The sequence below is a fragment of the Sturnus vulgaris genome, chromosome 2 (genome assembly GCF_052056855.1).
Source record: "Sturnus vulgaris isolate bStuVul1 chromosome 2, bStuVul1.hap1, whole genome shotgun sequence".
NCBI lineage: Eukaryota > Metazoa > Chordata > Aves > Passeriformes > Sturnidae > Sturnus > Sturnus vulgaris.
The window spans coordinates 54,804,054-54,827,691 of NC_142244.1; the positions used below are offsets into that span (position 1 = coordinate 54,804,054).

The 23,638-nt window shown below is 40.6% G+C and overlaps 1 protein-coding gene across 1 annotated transcript in view; it reads right to left on the minus strand.

Moving 5' to 3' along the window:
• Positions 1-19,036, minus strand: part of TRPC4 (transient receptor potential cation channel subfamily C member 4) — a 131,036-nt gene extending 112,000 nt beyond the window's left edge. Inside the window, exon 1 of the mRNA XM_014868889.2 lies at positions 18,779-19,036. The gene's annotated coding sequence lies outside the window, so the exon portion shown is untranslated. The remainder of the gene's footprint in view (positions 1-18,778) is intronic.
• Positions 19,037-23,638: the final 4,602 nt, after the last annotated feature.

A 23,638-nucleotide genomic window follows, 5' to 3' on the forward strand; every position in this document is an offset into this window, starting at 1 on the left:
TCAGACTACTTGGATGGTATCAATTTCACAAGCCATCACTTCCCTTACAAAAAGAATTTCAACTAAAAATAATTCCTTTTTTACTTTTTTAGGAAAAATTAGGACGTATGTTCTGGTACTTTGTATCACCTGTGTGAACAGCACAGATGTGATTATTTTCAAATAAAGCTGTGTAAATTTCTAAACTTTTTCTCTTTGCAAGCAATCTTTTTCCCGTATATTTAAATATGGCTTGGGCTAAAAGATCTAGAAATTGTGTCCATAAAAAGTAATTGTTTAATGTTAGATTATTTAGCTATAAACAAGCAATGTAGTACAATTTCTAAAAGTTGGATTCTTGGTTACACTATGACAACTATTTTGCAATTTTAAGTATTCTTTCTTAAGCAAAAGCGAATAGTATTTATTGCCTATAAATGTCAGAATAGCACCACCCACATACTACAGCTCTTATTATACAGTTCACTGCTGTAAGTCTGCTACAGTCTCTGTTTTGGAAGTAACTCCTGGCAGCATTTTTTATATATATGGTCTTTCAGTTCTTAACTTTTCTGACCACATACCAAAAGAACTACAAAAAATCCAAATTACAGACTCATGGAAGATGAGATCATTGAGTCCCACCATTAACTCAGCATGGGTTATGACTCTTCCTTTTGGCATTTTCTCTTGTTACTGCCAGCCACATGAAATGTGCAGTCCAACCATACTCATCTGCAGTTTTTATGTCCCTTTATAAAGTATGATAATTTTTTCCAAGGCAGTAGTTATTATTTACACCTTGCAAATGCATAGTCTGATAATGAGGATGAGATACAGGCTCATCTCCAGGAACATAAGCAGTCCATTTCAGGAAGAATGACTTATTCCATGCTCTGCCACTGTTATGACTCCTGCTGGTTTTCTTGCCCTCTTCTTCCCTCTTCTCTTGCAGTCATAGCATTAACATTTATGATGAGTATAAACAGACCATACTTGGCAATTGCAAGATCTAGATGCCTTGCTTGGGAATATATTTTCAATGTCTGCTTGTGTGCTTTGTTTCTTCATTAGATATGCTTCCAGCAGTACTCATGAAGCAGAGAGATCTATTTAGTCTGGCTGATAGGAATTTTCTCTTCCCCCATTTCTTTATGACTCACTCTTGATCCTCATGCAACAGCCAATTATTTCTATTGATAATCCAAAATATATGTGTAAATACTTTTTCATCCCAAGCAGCCTTAAAATGAAAAGAATGCTTACTTTTAATTTCACACCAATGAATACCTAACATTTTAGATGCCTATTTCTTTATTCATGTTCATAAAACTAGATAAGATGTAACTGATCACTGACTGATTCCTGTGTTATAATGTGCTTTTATTAATAATAACTATGCCATAAGAAAATGTGATTATTCAGGGTAAACAACATCTGCTTTGGACCATTGGAGATAAGTACAATGACATTAAGGAGAAAAGGAAGAAACTGGTTAATCAGAACTGAGACCTTTTAATTGGAGAGACGTTAAGATGCAATGTAAAGAATGCTGGTTTTGAAGTAGAATCCTGAGTTTAAGGGAGCTAAGCTTTGGGTTGTAGTGGGTTTGCATCATAAGATTTTCCTGGGGGTGGGGGGAAACATCTCGGGTTGCTTCTGTGAGAAGCTGCCAGAAGCTTCCTTCATGCCCAACAGAGGCAGTGCCAGCCATTCCCAAGACAGATCCACTGCTGGCCAAGCCCAAGCCCATCAGGGACAGTGGTAATATCTCTGTGAGAATATATTTAGGAAGGGGAAGATGGCTGCACCACAGTAGCTGGACAGAGGAGTGAGAGGCACATCCCTGCAGACACTCAGGTTAGTGGAGAGGAGGGGGAGGAGGTGCTCCAGGTGCTGGATCAGAGATGCCCCTGCAGCCCCTGGTGCAGACCATGGTGAAGCAGCTGTGCTGCACAGCCCTGGGAGGTCCATCAGGGTGCAGGAGACCCACCTGGGGCAGGTGGATGTGCCCAAAGGAGCAGTGACCCAAAGGAGGCAGTGTGGGAAGCCCACACTGGAGCAGGCTCCTGGCAGGACCTGTGGTCCCCTGAAGAGGGGAGCCCACATTGGAGTAGGTTTCCTGGCAGGAGTTGTGACTATGTGAGGGACCCACACTGCAGCAGCCTTTTCCTGTAGGACTGCACCCCATGGAAGGGATCCCTGCTGGGGTAGCACATGAAGGACTGCAGCCTGGGTAAGGACCCAAATGAACTGATGCTGGCTCAGTCTTTTTCTTTCTGAAAGAATAATGCAAATGTGTGACATCCCAAGGGTTTGCAAAGTTGTCAGAGGATGTGATCTATGTCAGTAAGATCAAATGCTGAGCACTGTTGGAATCAAGTGAATATTTCAAGCCCGTATCAAAAGATATCAAGAGCAGAACAAGCTTTGCAGTGCAGTTGCTGAGCAAAGAACCCAGCAACATGACAAAATAAAAACCACGAAGTGGTGGTGTATTCAGATAATATAGTCACACAAGATACAGACTTCATGGCATTTCTGAACCACCAGATTATCACCTCTAATGCTCTGTCACAGAGAATCACGACAGAATCCAATTATTTTTGTATTGCTTGTAATTAAAAATCCATTACAATGCAGTGAAACACCTTCAAGTGGAATAGTTCCTCAAAGTTTGGAAATGTATTGACCATGAGCTTTCTGCCTACTCAGGCTTCCCTCTACTTTGTCTGTTCATATACAATAACAAAGATAACACCTTTCAGTGCTAAGGAAATTACATCACCCTTTGGTATGAGCTTTCAAACATTACTCTGGTGAAAATCAGAAGTATTCGAGCCCGTAGCTGGGTTATGTTTCTGTCACTGCCAGCTGAGGGGAACTTGATCATAAATGCATCTTAACAGTCTTACAATATAAATTGTAAATTTTTCAGGTAGATGTGAGAGAAACGAGATTAAATGATGACTCCTTTTCCCAACAGACAAACCAGAAAAACAACTGAACCGTTAACCTTTTGCTAAAGAATCTCTGATATATTTTCTTTGGATGTCTTGATGAGAAACACATATACTTAAATTATAAACTCTGAGAAAAAGACTTTTATTTTGTGATATGTGTAATTAGAGTGCAAAAGGCAGAAAGGAACAGTGGGTTCTGTATGGCTCAGTGAGTAGTCTCCCAACTCTTATTTTCAGTATTATATGACTCAGTAAATTCCTATTCTCTTAAATTCTACAGTTCCACAGCCTGAGATACATTTTTAACAAACTCAGAACAACAAGTTCAGCTGGGCAGAGACCGTGAAAATTCAAGTGAATAACAAAAGTTTTTCAACAATTTCCATTAGATCCATATGCTTCAGTGAGTAATATGCAGAATTTTAACACATGTGCAGGAACTAAAGGACTGATTACTAACATTAGCAAGTATTTCTACAAGATAATGATTCAGGTTTTGCAGCACTGTTTGATCTTTATTTCAATTAGCACAATAAAAGTTATGTTCCCAGCCCTGAAATAGACTGACATAAACAAAACACAAGACGTTTTATGCATCTTCCTTACTTATCTATGTGAAAATGAGTTATGACCAATTCCATGCCTCAGCTACCTCTGCCAAGCTGGCTTCAGGAGAAGAAAAGAAGTACTCTGTAACTCTTCTTTTATAAAAAGGGACGAGGCAAACAATTTGGAGTCACCCAAAAGGTGAGAAGAATTTTCTCTAATTAGCATGCCCATTTCCTGTCAAACAGAATTTGTTTCACTCATACTAATGCAAATGTGTATATGTCTTAAGTTTCAGAGAGGCATGCAGGATTGAACATGCATTTCTAGGCTCCTTATCCCAAAAAATGAAGCCAGTAGTACTGGAAAACCTTCACACAAGAGCAGAAGAATTATTAAATCTCCAGAAGACTTTCCAGAAGCAGAAAGACTAAATAAGGTACAAATCTTCACTCTGTGAAAGGAGGACAGATGGAAGGTGTAATGCAGGTCTGTGTAATTATGGGTGTCAAGAAAAGGACAGATATGGATTAACTGTTCATTGGCTTTTCAGGTATGACATCCAGACTCCATCAAACAGGCAGGCAGTAAGAGACATTCAAGAAAAAGAAAGCGCTGATGAGACTTCAAGCAATTACTTGAGGAATTCATTGCCGAAGGATTTTGATGATGCTAAAATTTTCTGTGGGCCACATAGAAGATTGGATGACTTGATGAAGCAGAAATCCCCAGAGGATTGCAAAACACTGAGAAATTGTATCCGGCAAAGAAAGACTCTGCCAAGTACTACAGCAAGTGACCTCTGTTACCTTACTCATGTCTACAGATACACTTTTTTTGCCACTGTTAAGCATGTGCTACTAGGCTTTAAAAAAATCTAGATGCAGGCAGTAAGACAGTGACTGTATTCAAATCAGTTGAAAAATTTCCAATAACATCAACACAGTTTATTTTCTTCATTTAAGTTATTATCCTCCAGACTGTAATCCACTGCAGTTTACAAGTTCTTTGTGTTACTTCACACAAGTAATGAGATTTACATATCTGATACTCAGGAAATCAACACTTTTTCTTTTTTTTTCCAGAGGAAGTACCAATACAATTTTTACAGAAAAAGACACAAATTATCAAGATCACTCGACGCTTCAAATGGTAGTCTTTCACTTTGAAATGTTTTTATTTGGAAAAAAAAAAAAAAAAGGATTGTTTTCATTGCCTAGCTTCATCTATCTGTTCCATTACAGTATATTCATTTTCAGGGATCTGTTCCAACTCTTTCTTTGTTTGGAGTCTCTCCTACTTGACTGCCAAGACACCGTGTAGCTCTTGGTCTGTGTTGCTTCTTATTCAACAGCTAGAGAAAATTAAATACGCTTAAGATTCTTATACCACCCAAATACATGATTCATTTGATTCTCAAAAGCTGGCAGGACTGCTACAGTTCAGCAATTACATCCACAATACTACATAGCTGACTTTTGGTGTCACTCAGATAGTGTCATTTAAGGCTCCAGTGGTATTATCATATTTTGTTTTCTCTGAGCTTTCCCAGGAAATTTTAAGCACAGTCTCATGTCCCCTTTGATTTCTTTCATGTGAAATATCCAAAATGGTATATGGAAAAATGTTCCATCCTCTACTGCCAACACCCCAGCAATCCAGTTTGTCCTACCACTCACAGCGTCTCTCAGTCTTGATTGTTGCTACAATATCAAAGGCAGTGCAACTGCTCAGTAGTTCAAGTAATGTCACAGCTGAGGTCAGTGAGCAAAGCAAACTTTGACTTAGCCACGTAGGCTGGGGTTAAGGAAATTATAAATAAATAATTACTATAGGATTGCTGTTTAAATGTGCCAGGTACTATAGGTCAGAAAGAAATGAAAAATTAACGTGTGTTAGTACAGCAGTACTGCTACACTACAGATAGCTCTACTTATTGTATAGCCTAAAAACTACTGTTTCTCAAATTACTAGTACCTCTTTCACTAATTGGCACTAGGAAATGACAGAGAAAGTGATTTTTGTACCTTTTTGTATCACCGTGATGTAGCTTTACTGTACTATTCTATCTTAAATCTTCTATATGTTGTGATCCCTTTCCTCTTCAGCAAACCATGGTTTTATCTACTCCTAAATCCTCTTGGAAATCTTTCCAGTATTTGTGCATTCCCCAGTGTGCTTCCTCCTAGTCTGTGTGTTCTACTTGAACAGTTCCTTAATCTTTTGGAATTAAACAGCTGTTAAACCTTCTTTCAAACAGGTGTTAATGACTATTGTTTTCTGATCGCATCTCTAACCCAGTTTATATCTTTAATCCTGTAGCAACTTCTTTCCTTTTTAAAATATTTTTAAAATAAAACTTGAAATTATTTTGGATATGTCCTCTCCTTGGTTTTAGCATTATAGCAAAATTGCAGTCATGTTTCTGACAACTACTGAAACCCGTAAGGCAGCAGAGGAAAATGGGAAAGATGAGGGTTTCAGTTGCTAAAATTTTTGAAACTTCAGCCCTCTGATTAGGAGCAGATCCATTTTCATCAGTCTAGAGATAATAAAATATGATGAATTATAATCATTTGCTTAAAAAAGGATTTTCAGAGATTGTTACAGACTCTTGTATACTTGAATAAAGTTATTTACCTGAAGAGGACTATTCAGTTTATTTGTATTGGTATTCAAGGCTTAGACATCTAGAGAAGGAGCCCCAATACCCTCAGGTTTGCCTATCATCCAGAGCTAGGAGAGACCTTGTATGGTTTTGGAGGTTTTGTACAACACATAAAATAGTTATGGTTATCAAAATTGAATATATGATTATAAAACAAAAAAGAGATAAGCACTAGGCTGTTAAAGGAAAGAACTGTGAAAACATGTCTGTGAAAATCTAACATCCAAGCAATGAAAAAATGAGCTGCTTTTTTGACCTCAGCAAACACGAGTGTAGATTTAATCTGTTCTTCAAAACAGCTGCTACTGGCTTCACTTAAGCTGGCAAATCTGTTTTGTGTTCAGATTTTGGCCATCTGCATTTCTCACCTGGCAACCCAAGTCAAATCCTTTCATTTCATTAATTTTGTCTTGGTAGCACTTAGCACTTACCTTTTTTTGATCAAGGAATTTGCCAGTTCCACTGCATAGGTTACCAGCTAGCACTGAAAGGAACTGGATAATTATCTGCAGATGGCAGATAGTAATAATCAATGACTCAGAAGGAATTTAACTTCTTTGAAAATTCTGAAAACTTTAAAATATTCTTTTAAACATATGAGATAAAGAACTGAAAAGTAATTTCTATGGACCAGTTTGTGACTAAATCAAACATGGTTACCTAGAGAAGTCGAACAGTTTGGCTGGCTTTGATCCCTCCAGTTCTTTTACACTCAGCCAGCCTGTGCAGCTACTTCAAAGGTCCAGGCAAAAAAAAGGGGGCAACTTACTCAGTTTTTTATAGGCAGGTGAGTGCAGAGATGATTAAGAGGTCTAAAAGAAAATCTAGGTTATGTGTTGTCTGTTTTTACCAAAAAAGGAGTTTTATCAGAGATTCCAAATTACTGTTCTTCTGAATCAATCAACAAGGACCATAGCCATAACATGCACCTGCATGTCCCAGGGCAACTGAAACTGTCAGGCCAGGATGACTTTTTCTACATTGGCTGAGATGATATGCTCTGCTTACTCTGAAACCCCTTTTTTCACTCCTGCTCTATTCTTACAACAGTTCTTACACTCAGATGAAGGAGATCACAAAACAGCCCTGTGCCATTGCAATGACTTCTTGTGAAACATCCAGCAGGAAGGATCCTGAGGCAGCACATTACAGAATCATAAAAAGGTTTGGGTTGGAAGGGACATCAAAGATTATCTAGTTCCAGCCTCTCTGCCATGAACAGAGGATGACACTCACTAGATCAGGTTGCTCAAAGCCACATCTAACCTGAACACTTCCAGGGATGGGGCATACACCGCTTCTCTGAGCTACATTTTCTTTTTATATTATGTGCACTTTGGTTTTTACACTCAAAAGCAGGTTTCTGTGGAGGTTTCAGAGCTGTGTAGCACAAGAGCATTCTGCCTTCTTTCAGATGTTTTCCCTGACACCTGCCATGTGCAGTTCACCTAAGGATCAGTTAAAAATGTTATTGTTAAACTTACATGAATCTGATTAATAGACTGCTGTGTTTTTAATTACATGAGTTATAACTTCTACATAAAAGTCTACCAAAAAAATTCCTCCTGGATAATAAACAAAGTGAAAGATAATAGATTAATCCTAGTCAAGCTGTATTTGCTACTAGACTTGAGAAAAAAATTCCTTTATTGGAGCTGTGTCTAAGTTTGCACAGTGTCAGAGCTGTCAGCTCCACAGACAGAAATTGCTGGCTTTTAAGAAGCCTCCACTTGCTTGGAGTCTCTAAATTCACGAGAAAAGTAACAGCCTCTACATTTTCCATGTCCTGGTAGGTTGCCATTAAGTTAAGTTCACAGCTCTTCTCTGTTTGGGGTGGCAAAGAAGCCATACTTGGCCAAGAGCTGGACTCATAGTTTTTAAGTCTTATGAACAAGTGCAGAGAGATAAATACTCCCAGGCAACGAGACACTGATACAACTCTGTGTGAGCTCACACAGGATAGGCACTTTAATAAGCTGTATTGCTGAACTCTGGGCAGCTCTTCTCTTTCACTGGCCAGAGCAAATACTCACTTTTCATGTGTCTGTTACACAGTGCACATAAATATTTCTCTCTACATGTAAATATACATGTGTTCTTCTCTTATATGTGTGTGTAAAGCTATATATGCATATACAGACAACACTGTAAGGATCTATAAATGTGAATATTTTGGCACAGAATTCAATTGGAGCATCCATAAACCTAGAAAATATTCCATCATAATACAAAGTCTGGTTTCACAGTTGACATAAGTAGATAAAATGTTAAACCCATGTTACCTTATGTTCAGTGAAATGTATGAGATTTACTGGAAGTATTAATAACAGCTTGAACATACTGAATATGTAATAGTATACTAGAGTTCTGCTTATAGTAGAGACGTCCAAGACTGATTTTTTTTTCATTTGATGTGCTATAACCTTGAAATGGAAATCAGTTTTTGGCAATTCTATAAAACCCTGTTCAGAATGGCTCCTGAATGTTTTACAAACTATTAAAAAAGAAGTTTGGTTGAAAAACTATACATGTCATCCCCTACTCGATTTTCATTCCTAAAGTCAATTTCCCAGCAACAGAAAGATGCAGGAATTCTTTTAATCAGACACAGTGAGATTTTAGATCTTGTCAATTATAACAGTTATATTTAAAACAAAGATTCACTGCTTCCATCCATGAATATTCCATATATATGAGTCTGTAAACTGCAACAGAAAAAGGTATTTAGACAGAGAATGGAGAAAATTTTATATTACACAGAACAGATGCTGGCTACAACCATGGCAATAATTGCAAACAGATGAATGTTTCAGGACTAAGTATTTTTCTAAAATACTCAACAATGAATAGATTTTGGATTAGATTCTCCACAACTCGTAATTGCATTGACTGCATCAAAGCAGAAAAATAAACACAATATATTTTTCATAAACTGCTAAATTATTGAGTAGAAACAAGAAGCTGCCAGAGCACTATAATTCTCTTGAAACCAAGGGGACAAATTTTCTAAAACTACATCATCTTTACATATGTAAGATTGATGAGAAGGCAGATTTTTTTTTATTATTTTGTAAAATTTCACATAAGAGTGGTGTCTTTTCAAATTAATTTGACCATTATCACCATCTTAAATTCACTTGTGATCTTAATATTTCCCTAAGACCAAAGAACACACATTGTTATAATGTACGAGAAATAAATGCACAAATAAATGAAAAACACAAACTTTGAGGATTTTAGAAACCTTTGTGATATGCAAAAGTAGCTGAAAGAGTTTTTGAACATGTCATCTTTGGCTACGAAATGGCCTTCTTAAATGACAGCTACTAATATAACAAAAGTATGTGATAAAAGGAGTTTTCTCAGAGAGTTATGGTAAAGGAATGGGAGAAATTTTGAACAATGAGTTGATCATCTGAACCAAAGTCACACTTTCAAGTGAGAATGCAAACATGCAAAGCACAAACATCTTCAATATATTTCTAATACCCGAGAAATTGCTAAAGAGATGTTCATTTGTGTATTATTGATATTTTTCTTTGTTGTCATATATAAAATGTTCACCTGAATTTTCAAATTATACTCCTTAAACCCAGATTAAGGAAAATGCGAAAATGTCTCATACTGAGAAGAGGAATGAAACCAAAGCTTAACAGGAAGCACCTTCTGAAGCTGCTTCCAGTAGAACACCAGAACTTCCTTATGCTTGAATATTTTCTTGAATTAAAGGCAAATTAGAAGGAAGCAACTTATTTCTTAAAATGAATTCCATCATGTGCTGGCCATAAAGCTTTGCTATCATGAGTGGTGGATTGCTTTAGGTAATTTTTATTGTAGGCTTTTTTTTTTTTTAGCAAACAGTTCAAGTAAAGAGTGTTAAAGTAACAGTAAGTAGGAAATTTGGCAAGAAAGCACCAGCAAAGATGGCTAAAGTGTCACGTTGCCCCAGTACACATCAACCAACACATTATGTTTCCAAAATAAAATCAAGCCCTTAAAGATATCTATTATCTAACTGTGACTGGAAGTATCATGGGAAGATGGGCATGAGCTGACCTACTTGAGTATGTTAATGTCTCTCAAGAGTCACGGTCTTCATTGCTCTTTATTTCCTTGATTGCTCTGAAATGACAACACTGACTGTTTTGTCCACTTTTGTTTTGAAATGTCAACTTGCTTCTATCCCCTTCCAAGTCTCCCTCTTGCCCTTGCTATCTTGCCCACATTCAGCAAACCTTGGTTTTAACAGAAGCCAAGCTGTAGATTATCACTGAGAAGAATCACTAATCAGCAGTGATTCTTTCTGAAAATAAGGACCCTGACATGTGGAGTTTGGGTAGTGAGAGATACTGTACCCTAAATTACTTGTTTCTTGGGTGTTAGTAGCAATGCCCTGAAGAACTTCAAAGGCTCTGAAGACTAACCAGGAAATGAGTGCCTTGGACATTCTCATCACACAGACCTACAGACCCCCAGACAGGTTCTGCTGGCCCAGCCTCTCCTCAGGGACAGCTGATTGCTTCTTTCCCGCAGACCTTGGTGCCATTACAGAAAAAATAAATGCTCTTCAGTCTCACCTAGAGCTCACCTACAACTTCTGGACTTAATGTACTGAGCAAGTGAGTGGGAAATCCAAAGTTAACAAGGGACATGGATGAATGCACAGGAGCACATCAATTAAGGAGACATTGGTAAAAACTCTCACTAAAGGTGCTAAGCAAGAAATACCCTGCTATGGGAGCAATGTTTCTTTTGCAAAATGACAGAACAGATAGATGACATACATCCAGATCCTATGCACTGGAGAATCTTTTTAATTATAAAACCTGAAAAGCCAAATCCTGTCTGCATTTAATCCAAAGGAATTCTTCAGATGGAAAAGAAGTCCCCACTTGGCTTAAAGCCAGCACAAGCAGTAGCAAAAGGAGGGTGGTTTCTAGGAAGTAAACGCACAGGAAGCACATTGGGGATGAATGAGGAATCCTTCTTTGATTCTAACCCTTCCTTATAAAATCCAGCTTGTGCAGTCAAGCTAGTTCAGTCAGTCAGTGCAGCTCTGAGGATGGACTAGTGGCCAAGAACTGAAATGCAACCCAGCTCACTGAGCATCCTCTGCTTCCCTCTGTGTGAGTAAAATCACACTGAAAAGAAGAGACTTTCAAACCCTGTTCAGTCTGCTTGGTTTAAGTATTTTGAAAAAAGAAAATTTAAAACTGAAAAAACAACCAAAAAACCCCGAAAAAACAAAAAAAGAAAAAAACCCTAAAAGTTATGTGGAAGTTTAGTTCTACATAAAGACACTACAGTAAAATAAATGGAATCATCTCAAATCACATCAGTATTTGGTACAACTGGCCTCAGTGCATAAACAAATATGCTCAAAGTTAATATCACTAAGCCAAACAATCATGAATAAAATATTTTTATGTAAGTGGACAGACCAAAATTTTATTTTGCAATTGCTCTCTACAAAGCATGATGCCTTTTATGAGAAAATACAAGAGCAGTTACAGACTAGGAGTTAGTGCAAATACCCGTCTATGTCATCAAGTTGAAATATGTGATCTCTATGCCATAGGTACCAGGTTCCTTAACAGATTAAAAAAATTAGTGCAACACATTCTTCATATTAGACTTAGGAAATTTTACTAATCATTATGTGACACAATAAAGTACTTCAATTTAAAACATGTGGAAAATAAAGTCGAGACACACATTCACTAAGCCAGGAATCCAAAACAGTGACATCCAAGGCTGGTTTGTCATCCTACTTTTCCTTCATTACAAACAGGAAGAAATGCACTCCCTGCAGAGGACAATTAATTTCCTTCAAGATATGTCATATGAATCACCCTGTGAACTTACCAAGTTCTTTCTAAAGGCTGTACAGACTCAGAGGTCTGATGCTAAAATGTCTAGTTGAATTCAAAGAGAAACAGTTAGTTACTGCCTTTGGAATGACAGTTTTGCAGCTAAGAGGCTTAAGGAAAATTAGACAACTGTTCCGTAGGGAACTTGGATTTGGTTTTATTAATGGCCAAAATTCCTGCTGCAGGGTATCTTCTAGCTAGTTAAAGCCACTATAGGGAAAGCACGTGTGGTGTTGCAGGTATAAATGCACTATGGAACACAACAAATTTGAAAAACAAACTCACTGTGCCAGCATAAACAAGTCCAAGTAATTGACTGCAGCTCTCATAGCTTTAAATCATTATCACCAGAAATGAATGGCCCCTACCTCTCCCAGCCTAAAAAATAAAAAGTTGTCAGTATAAACAAAGCACAAATGAGATTTTTTTACTTTTTTATCAGTGAAAGATAGGCAGGATCCATTCAGCAATCAGTGCTGAAGTGCAGCAGAAGGATTGCTTTTGAAGTGTTTAATAATAATAAGCATTTCGATATGAACATCAGTTTAAACTATTTCATCACTGAGAGACAATTTCTGTATTCAGTGGACTAAGGTACTGTGGCAATGCTGAGAACATTTGAAGAGAGAATCTGTGCTTGCTTTCCCTTGCACCACAGATACAATATGTTCTGCCTGGAAAAGAGGCACCTTGCTCTTGGAGGAGGCAGGATGTGAGCACCCAGAACTGTCTGTTCTTCTTTTGCAAGAGTCCAGCTGACACTCCCATTTCCCTTGGCACAAGTAGGAGCCGTATTTCAGCTACCCAAACCATTCACAAACTCCTAAAAATTTTGAGAACAGATAATAGGATATTTAAATTATGTTGCAGACGTCTGGTTTTTTTATGATAAAGTCAACAGGATCTTAAGACACCTTAGAAGAAAATCAATGTCTATTTATTGTCTCCTCTGAAACTGTTTTGTTTGTTTGGGTTTTGGGGTTTTTGACACCACTAGGATAAGGTTCACATTGCTTTGCTTCAGCTGTGTGAAATCAAACAACAATCAGCAACAATAAATACCTGATTTCTTTCCATTCTATGTCAGGTATAAATCGGATGGATTAGTTTGTTCATGGGAGATTTGTCTCTCTCTGGTGACTATACAAAGAATGTAGGTGGTTGGTGCTTACAACTGCAATTAAATTTGTGGGACCTAGGGGAAAAAAAACCACAGGCCTCCACTGCAAAAATCCCTTATTAGAGCTTTTCAAAATTTGCCATTGAAATATTTTTGATTGAAATTAGTATACAGAAATGTACTAAGGGTAATCAGACACAATATGAGCCTTCTTCTTCTGCTATAATCCTATTGTTCACTCCTTTAGTCAAAGGAAGTAAATTGGTCTGGCTTACTTTTTATAATGGAAATAAAAGTAGCAAAATACAATGCACAGAATACAATATTTACTGGAAAAGATAAATTTAAAGTCTATTAAATTTTAGAAGAAAAAATATAGAATAAAATATCATTTTAATTGAATGTAAATTTGGTTCTCTATCTTAGTCCAGTACTCTCTGGCCTGACATGAAATTACTGATCTGTTGAAAACATCTGTATGCTAGGGAATAGAACAGATTTCATCTTCAAATCTTTGACATTCTTCCCTTGATTTAGAGCACTATAGAAGGATCACTAGTGAAAGTTTATCTATTAATTTAACAAACACAGGACAGCATTGATTTTACTAGAACTGCTAAGCCTGATGTGAGTGGGTATTTTAATTAAATGATGGTTAGAAGAAGAAATTTGAATTCTCAGTGAATATCACAGAGAATCTCCTGGTAAGGTCCTTACTGGCAGAATGCCTACATCCTTCTAGGAGATGTGAAATGTAAAGAGTAGTGAGACTCTAAGGCCAGGCCAACTTCTCACCATACATTTTGGGCTGGATACAGAGCTGCATTAATGCTCCTCTCATGCTTTATGACCTGGCTTAATAATCACCTCCACTACTTAATGATCAGTGAGAAAGTTGCTGGGTTCTTCAGCAGCAGCTGCCTCTCTCTGACAGACATGAAAACCACACACCTAAGATGAAAAGTGACAAAAATTTAAATAGTTATTGAGAGTTTGCATTAGACTATGTTTTGAAGGATTCTGTGAAATTGGATTGCAGAGGTGGCAGCTGACAAACTCCCAAAAGTTCTGAGTTCATGTTACTTACATGCAGATTGTTTAAAAGTTAGCACAGTAGCTCGGAGCATATGCATGTGGATGCATGTTTTGGTTTTTGTTTTTTTTTTTTAATGTACATTTTAGGCTGATTATAGCAACCATTTATCCTATATCTACTGACCTCTGTGCTTATTCAGCCTTTATGATGTACTACCACAGCCTGCTCTGCACATCTGGGATTCATCAAATATATCTTAAAAGAAGGAAGTTCCTTCTCTTGGTGTTTGCTGCAAAGTTAACAAAGAGAGACAGTCACCTGTGGAACATGCTTGTTCTGTTAACGACAAAATATAGAGGATGGTTTATTCTCTGCTTCAGTCCTTCTCTTTCCAGGGAAGGAAGAGAGACACTCCAGGTTCACCCTGATAGCTGGCAAACAGGTATTCCATGTCAGTTCAGGGTTATCAAATGCAGCCACAAAAGGTCAGCCTGCATGCTACAAGATCTAAAGGAGGCTGGAGTCCTCCTTGGTGCCAGCTCTCAATCAACTGATCCATGCTTTGCCTGACTAGCTGGCACAAGGACATGAGGAGCCCAGGACTTCTTTGGCCAGTAGGGTGTTGGGTATGAACACAGGTTGAATAAACTTTCTGATTCTCTGATCCAAGGAAGGATGTATTTGTGGTGCTTAACCCCGGTGTCAGAACCGCTCTAAAAAAACAAAACCAAACAAAAAGATCTTGTTTATTCTGGAAAACAAGCATGTGCTGAGCTAGGACTGGAAGACCTTAAAAGCACCACCACATGGCTTGACTGCTCAGGGGCTGTCCATGCACCAGTGCTGGAGTGGAGGCCTTTGCCTCCTGAGGAAAGGCTGCTTGATCCTCAGAAGTTTTCAATGATATGTGGAATGCATCTCCAGAAGAATCCTACAACGTCTTTCTCTGAAAAGCCCAGCAAAAAGATCTTTCTCCATTTACTGTTCCCCTTTCTACTCACTGCATCATATACCCGGTAATATGATTAGAACATTCAAATGTTTCATCTGACATGCACAAGTATGTCAGAAGCCTTTGAGATGAATGTATCAAGCACAGACTCAGTGACCAAGAAATTGCAGAAACTGTCACGGACTTCAGAGATTAGATTTGACTGGCTCATGATCTTAGACAAACATACAATTCACTCAAATTTAAGAAAGTTTTACTGTCCCACTCCAGCCCACCTTTGCTAAAAAATATCTTAGCTGTATAAGAAAAGTAATTTTTATCCAAGGTTCTTTTCAGTTTTTGTCTCACACTAGTCTAAACTAGAAATGTGGTTGCAAAAGAGTGGAAGAAGTAATTGAGAATTTACCAAAACAGACATTTGAAGGGAGAAGAAAAACCTTAAAAGAAACCAAACAGCCCACAACTCCAAGAAGAACATGATACAATAGCACAGACATGTATTTGTTAGTTTAGTCTTTGTGGCACACTAAAAACCTCTTAATTCACTTGAAAATTTCACTGTACAAAGAAATTGTCTTATTTTTAGCTGTTACTCTTCTGACAGTCTCAAATTCTGTTTGACTGAAAGGTAATCCCTCTTTAAAGGACTTCTTCATGTATATATGTTACAGAAAGATTTAATTTGCTGAGCCTTCCCATGTAGTCACTTAACAAAACTATATTAATTAATATGTATTTATTCAGGAGATTTTTTTTTTCCAACAACAAATCACAGTGGACATGAGGATCCTGGCGCCATTGTGGCTGGTGTTACAGTAACACTATGCTATACTACTTAAAGTAGTGTCAGTGTAATAAAGCAAGGGCAAGTTTGGCTTCTCTTTCTCAATGATTCAGGACTTCTAAAACAGATGGTTTCTGGAATTTTGTTCTGTCACAAAGCATGGTGATGGAAGATTGATCTAAACACAGAGTTTTACCTTCAACCTTCCTTCAGTAATTAAGAACACTGCATTTGAGAAAGTAACAAGAATATAGCCCAACACAACTTAAAACTGAATAGAAAAGGTAATGATAAATCTGACACTCATAAAGCCATTAAATGTCTGAATAGAACAATGCTCCATCTATTTTTATCTGCTTTTTCTTTAAACAGATTATAACAGAGTCTTTTCTTCCTGCTTCTATTCTGCCTTTCCGTAAGATAAGTTATGGTGACTTAGTCATCATTTTGAAAATTAAATCAGTCCCTTTTAACACTGACTAGCAGCACCACCAGAGGTAAGTAGAGATGCCACACAGGATTTTCCTTGTTGGTTTTGCCACCTCACTCCAGTAAACCAAATCCTAGAAAAAGCTGACAGTTTAAACAGTGTACTGGTATGGAGACTGGTCTCAGGTCTTGGGAGGAGCAATCATGCACATTTTTCCTGTCATTTAAGTCAGGCAATAAAAACACACACGCACAGAGGTGAAAGCTAACCCTTAACTGTTTTCTCTACATATGTCCTTCAATAAATACTCGGTGGTCTCTCCACACCGAGAAATGCAAGCCCACTGTCACCAAGAGCAGAGCCACATTGGTCAGGACCCAACATTTTCAGCAGATAAGCAAAGATATCTCAAAAAGATAATCAAAATCATACCAGACCTGTAGTGACCTCAATTGCACTTAAATTTCGGCTGACAGTATTTGGCTCTAAATAGCACGAGATAAGAAGAAATGGAATTTTTTTCTGGAGCTATTTTAAGGGCAATGAGTGCTATACATAGAGTCAGAGTAAGTGGCTGAAGTTAAATTTAAAATACAGACATATTTTTGTTTTCCTGTTTCCAAATAGAGTCTCATCTGTTCCTAAGTCTGAATAACAGAAGCAAAAAGAGGAAAAAAAAAAAAACAAACCACAAAAAACCCACAAAAACCCCCCAAAACACAGTAAAGAATGCCATCCTCCTGCAACAAAAAACCAAGGCCTTTCAGTGTAGAAGGCAACACCAAAGGAAAACCATCTTTGGTTTCAGCTATTTTTGATATTGAAGGATAAAGCTTATTTCTGAGTCTTGCCTAAAAAATGGGCATAAATTCAAGTCTTCCAGAAATTCTACTATTCTAAAACAGTTCTAAAGCACTCTCACTGGTGCCTGGCTTCTCTAACTGTACACAAAAACCATTGCTTAAGTGAATGAGGTTAATTTATGGAAAATTCAGTATGCTTGTACAGAAAACCTTGCTGAGCTATCCATGTGTGGGCTTTGAAGCAAGTAACATAAACACTGAAATGTTCCATGTCACTGCAATACAATTAAATTTGAAATTTCAAGCAAACTGGACTTAAATGTACTTAATGTTGATATTTAGTGTGTAGAACTTAAACTATTTCCCATTATGTCTATTCTGCTGTCTATAGAAAATCTCTATGTGCGCTGTTTCTTAGAAATACTTATTTCTCAGATGAAATTAACATGCATCTCTGTTACCTATATTTTTTTCTTTGTTTGTTTGTGGAGTATTCATTCTCTGTAACAAAAACATAATAGAAGGTGGTTTTATTTACTTCCACCTGAAAGGTGGTGTAATGTTGGAAGAGCCATCTCCCAAGTCATGCATAGAGAAATCTAAAATTCGGTTGCCATGCTAACAGGAAGTCACTCAACTAAGTCCAGTAAAACAAAAGTGCATAAATGACGTTTTCTGGTAGAAACAGGGAATATTAGATTAACAAGTCTGTAGGTCCTGACAACTGTAGCCATAACTGCAGTTGTGTGACTCGGTAGAGCGCTGAATTTCTGCCAGCATTTAAATCTCCGGAGCACCAGCTGCTTCTTCCCAAGAGGACCACAGCTTCTCTCCCATCACCTGGGGCGTCAGTGCCTTGCCCGTGTATATCCCACACCGGGATGAACCCACCAGTCCCTCCCTCTGCCCCAGGAGCCGTCCCACGGCCCACTTCACCCTGCTCTGCCCCTGCCACCCGCATCTCGCCGTCCTCCAGGTCCCTCCTGGGGGCTTCCTCACTCGCCTTCCCTGGAGGGTTCCTGCGGACTGAGCCGGCTGCGAGCGAGGTGCCCTCGGGGAGAGCCGCCTGCGGGGACGCGGCGGCGGCGGCCGCCACCACCGCGGGGAGCGGGGCGTTCCGCGGCGCGGTTCCGCACCCAGCCGAGTGTGTGACATGTGAACCCCCGTCTGGCGCTGCCGGGGCCGCGGGGCTCTGCAGCAGCCGCGGGGGCGAGGGCGGGCCGGGGGGTTCCACCTGCGCGGGTGGCGGGCGCGGAGCCTCCTCCTGCCCCTCCTGCCCCACGGAGCCGCCCCCGCCCGCTCCCTCCGGCCCGCTGGGCGCTCCGCTGGGCTGCAGGTGTCACCCGGCGACCGAAGGATGCCGCTTCCCACGGCAGCCGCTGCCTGGGAAAAATACGTTTATTATATACTAGAGGAAGGAAGAGATCCTAATACTCCTCTGGACCACCACCAAGGGACAAAGGCGTGTACGATGTCGCTTTATGCTACTTGCGTCGGCGCAAAAAGTTACCTTAAACAGTCATAAGGACTTCTTTTTTTCCTTTTTTCCCCCCCTTTTCTTTGCAGAGAGTCAAAAAGGTAATCAAAGGCTCAGAAAGATAATAGATCTAAGTTGATGAGAACTTACTTGGTTTAGGTACTTGTGTTGACAGCCGGCATCTTCCGACAGCAGTTTGAACAGGTCACATTTTCCCATGGAAGTTGCACCCTTTTCAATCCCGTTTGTAAATTAAATCCCTTCAGAAGGTGTTTGTTTTATTTCACTGGCTGCCGTCCATCGCGGGCACTATCCACATTTTTTACTTTATTTTCTCCATGTTTGCCACACATGCAGACGCTCTGGGACGCACGCCACGAGTCAGCGGGTGCCCATCACCTCCGGCCGGGGGGACAGCGCCTGCCGCCGGGCTCCGCTGCAACAGATGAGAGGCAGGTTCTTCCCCGGTTGCTTAGCGCGGCGTCTCCTTGCTCCCTCGGGAAGCCTCATGCCGGCTGCCAAAAGTAACAGCTCCTCCCGACGCGGCGGTCCCCTCCGGAGCGCGGGCTGCGCGGCGCGGCGCGGGAGGAAAGACACCCCAATACCGGCAGAAGGAGCGCGGAGGAGCACACTCCGGGTTTCTCCGTCCTCGCCGCTGCTGCTCTCTCCCCGGAGCCGGCCGCGGGCTCTGCCTCGGCGGCGCCGTCCCGCCGCCCCCCGCCCGCCCGGCCGCCGCCCCCGCCGCGCTGCCCCCGCGCCCTCGACAACCGCTGCGCCCCCCCGCGGCCGCACCGCGCACCGCGCACCGCGCCGGGCTCCGCGCAGACACCGCCCCGGGGCGCTCCGAGGCGCTCACCGGCTGCGGCCCCCGGGCGCTCCGAAGCGCTCACCGGCTGCGGCCCCCGGGCGCTCCGAGGCGCTCACCGGCTGCGGCCCCGGGCACGGGGAGGAGCGAGAGGGTGCCCGCCGAGAGCTGGAGCGGGGCTGGTCGGCGAGCAGAGAACGCGCACCGCTCGGGACCGCTCGGAGGCAGACGCACCAAGGAGCAGCCTGGACTCCGCAGAAAGTTCGCTGTTACATCGCTCCGCATTTGGGAAAGCCCTGAGCCGCTCCGTGCAGCCGCGGTGGGGCTCTGTGAGTCCGCCTTCGCTTCGAGCCCGCAGCCGAGGCTTGCTCCAGGTAGCTCACCCGACGCTCCTTCCCGGGCCGCAGCAAAGGCTCTGCCCTGGTTGCCCCACTCAGCACAGCCTCCAGCCGGGTGGTCCCTGCCCCTCCGGTGCCCCCGGGTCAGCCCGGCCTGGACGTTAACGGGACCGAGCCACAGCCAATATTGGTAATTGAGGACCAGAGGGAATGAGGCTGCTCAACGCCCATATCCTCGCTTTACTTTTCCTTTCCCTAAAAAGCTGTGACAGAACTTAAATGCACGAACTTAGAAATGGTAGGGAAAAGATACAATGTGCAGAGACAGAGATGCATAACAGAAGAACATCCATGTCTTCTCCGAGTTTTCCTTGTTTGGCTGGGGGTAATAATAATAATAATACTAATAATGATGATGATGGTGTGTATGATGATGATGATGACGATGATGATTTGAGGTCTGTTTGAACTCAGCCCTGCGTTGGGGTCTGGACACGATGCAGGGGGCCACCTGGCACCATGTGCAGAGCGTGCCGTGCCCGGGCGAGCATCCCTCAACATCCCAGCCCACTCCTGCCTCCCCTGACCCCCGAGAGGCTGGCCGCGCCTGGCACCTCCGGGCAGCATGCCACCGGTTTCGCACTTTGCCCGTCTCTTTGGTTGAGTAGTTTCCACCTGGGGGCCTTGAGAGAGAAGCGGAGTGAAACAAGCCCAGGGCAGCACCGGGCAGGGCTGAGTCCCAGCGGGGTGTGCAGTGTCGCGCAGGCAGCCCGGCCGCCTTTGCTTCCTGCACCGCCGAGACGGGAGTGTCCCTCGAGCTGGGTTTCACCTGCCTCGCTGGAGCACACCGAGGAGTGAAGCGCTTGCCAAAGCAAGCGAGCCTGAAAATGTCACTACAGCAAATGTGAAGGAGCTGCCAGCCACAGCACGCTCGAAGGCAACTGTGAGAATAAGCACCAGACCACCAGACCTCCACGGGCAGCAGAGGTGATGCAATTAATCTGCATTAAGCTGTGCAGTGAAAAATGCCAGATGGATTCTGCTCTGGGACTACCACGATTGCAGCATCAAGTCTCTGCATCAGACTGCTGTGTGAACCACTGGCATACGTATTTTAGATGTGCCCCAAGTTAGGCACTGCTGAGATTTCAGCAGAAACATAATGCCTTTGGGGAGGTGCTCAGAAAGCAGCCTCATGTCACTGAGCAGTGTGCAGCACAGGCAGGCTGTAACAGGTCTCTGCGGGTCTCTTCCTAAGAGATGCCAATGGAACACGTGAGATCAACTCATGTCAGCTCAAATACAGATCAAATACCAAAAGCAGATGCTTGGAAAGCTGAGCCGGTCATTCTAGTAAGCACACATCCATGTAGTCAAATGTTTGTGTAGACCCATCCATGCATATCCACACAAAGGCAAGGAGAGAGAGCTGGGTAAAGAGAGGTGCACTAGAGGGCCAGAGAGCCTGCCATGAAGGCTATGGCTTCTCCATCAGATTTCATTGGAATTGGCAATGTAAGCACATCAAAATATTATTGGAGCATTTGTACGTCTCGTGCTGGCTACCAACAGCACTGGTATTGCTCTGTGTTGCTACAGATTGGAAGTGTAATCACAGCTTGCTTTCAGAGGCACTTCCCAGAGCAGAGTGCTTTTCTTCCTCCATATATTTCCTTATTAGATCATGAGAAGCCAACTTCTGAGTGTTATATTTAATTTTTCACAAGCAAATACCTCTATAATTAACAGTATTTCCTATGCCTTTTTATGCATATTGTGACATTTCTACTCTGCAGGGGTGAGTACAACATGGCACTATCAATGTGTTTTACGTTTTCTGGCATTTTACGTATCATAACCCATTAGCAGTCTCCCAAGCTTGTAATTCCTTATTAAACTAATGTTCAGATAAAATCTCTGTGGTATTACTCAGATGAGAATTAAGTAAACAGAATTTTACCTCTGTTTCAGGACAGTGGAGTTGGGATCCTTGCAACATTTTGAGTGCATGCTAGTATGTTTTATTCCTAACATGTAGCTAGCTGCCAAATGTTTCTCAGCAGTAAATGCTTGGCCAGAAGATAGAACTAAAGGGGAAAAATTAAATACTCTGTGAAACCTATATCACATATTGAGGTTTTAGGGGTAATAAACAGCACGATTGGGCCTTCCTTTAATCTGCTCATAGTGTCACACCAAAATGAGTCCCCCTTAGGAACCTTCTCCATTTCTACCTCCCATCTTGCATCCTCCTTCTCAGAACACCTACTGACACATGCTCAAGTGCTGACCATTTTCAATTCGGCCAAATCTTGTATATCCAGAAAACCAAGCAGAATGGGATTTTCCCTTCTCTCTGCAGTTTGTGCAAATATCGCTAGGATATATCTCTTGGTTTTATTTAATGAACAGAAAAACACAAGATTAAAGACAGCTTGAAAAAGAAGATGGAGCATTTAGGAAATAGTAATTGATTTCACCTTCTAATATTAGTGAGTACAGGTAAGAACAGCTGCAGCAGCTGTGATTCAGTGTAACTTTAGCCAAATCAGGTAAGCTGACTCAGCTTACAATCTTTAAAGAAGAAAGGAAAAAGAAATGCAGAAATTTTAACTATATTTGTTCATTCAGAACCAGGTAAAATATGCCATAATATTTTTATGTCTCAGCTCCTTTTCGTTATGCGTTAATGAACACTTTTCCTACTAGTATGGACTAAGAGATTATGAAATTTTCTCCAAGGTGGAGATTTATATGTGTAAGAAAGAAACTTATACTAATTATTTAAAATAATTGTATTCAATTTATTAAAAAGTCATTTCTATTATTTTTTTTTTAGCTGGGAATAATGGAGAAAGATTTTCTCAGACTTATTATTCTCATTTAATTTTAAATATGCTTCTACCAATCTATTGCTCATTAGCAATGATGTAAAATCACACAGCACAATAGTATCTCCTCTTGCAGTTAAGATTTTTTTCCTATGTTTGTTTTGGAGACTACACTTGTACACAGAACGAGGCTTATAATTTTTTTCTCTGCATTAATCTAATTCATGAAATCTGTAACAAGTTAATTTCATTAATTCTATTGTTACAGCCCCTGCAGTTCTCCCAGACAGAACTCTGCAAGCAGCAAATGGTTCTTGCCAGCCCACACCAAGCATTCCATACTATTAAGTCTTTCCTTCCACATAACTCAGTGTATTACCATTTATGTACTTAAATACCATTAGACAAAACTCAAGTTTCTGAGACTCGAGAAAAGAGATTCTATTTATTAACGGACTGAACAATGTAGATTCTGTGAAAGAAGGTGGAGAATCCCCGTTAAAATCTTTCATTTTCTATGAAACATTTACTGGCAGAGATATCATTCTTGTGGAGGTTTAGTGGGGCAAAAGGGTTGTGAGTGAAGAGAGACAGGAACATGCAAGGGAAAGGAGAAGTAGAGGAAAAGATTGATCCAGGAATGTGAATAAATAGCAGCACTTTCTTTTAAACAAGCTAGTACTGACCTCAGCTGAAGGACTTTTTCTCTCAGGTTATCTTTCTATGCCATATGCCAGACTAGAATCTTGAACTATATTTCGTGTTTGTCTTTGGTTGTGGTTTTTTTGTTTTTGTTTTTTTGGGGTTTTTTTTGTTTGTTTGTTTGTTTTTTGTTTTGTTTTGTTTGGGTTTTTTTTGCATTAAAAGGTGAAAATAAAAAGCCAGAACAGTCAAACACAAGCGAACTACTAGAAAAAAAGTTGGTATTTGCTCAACCTTAATTTCACATCATGACAAGCAGGTTCTTGTTTGACTTTTTCTCAAGCCTTCCAAGTTATTCAGGTAAGAAGATATTTGGTGTTTGTATTTTAATACA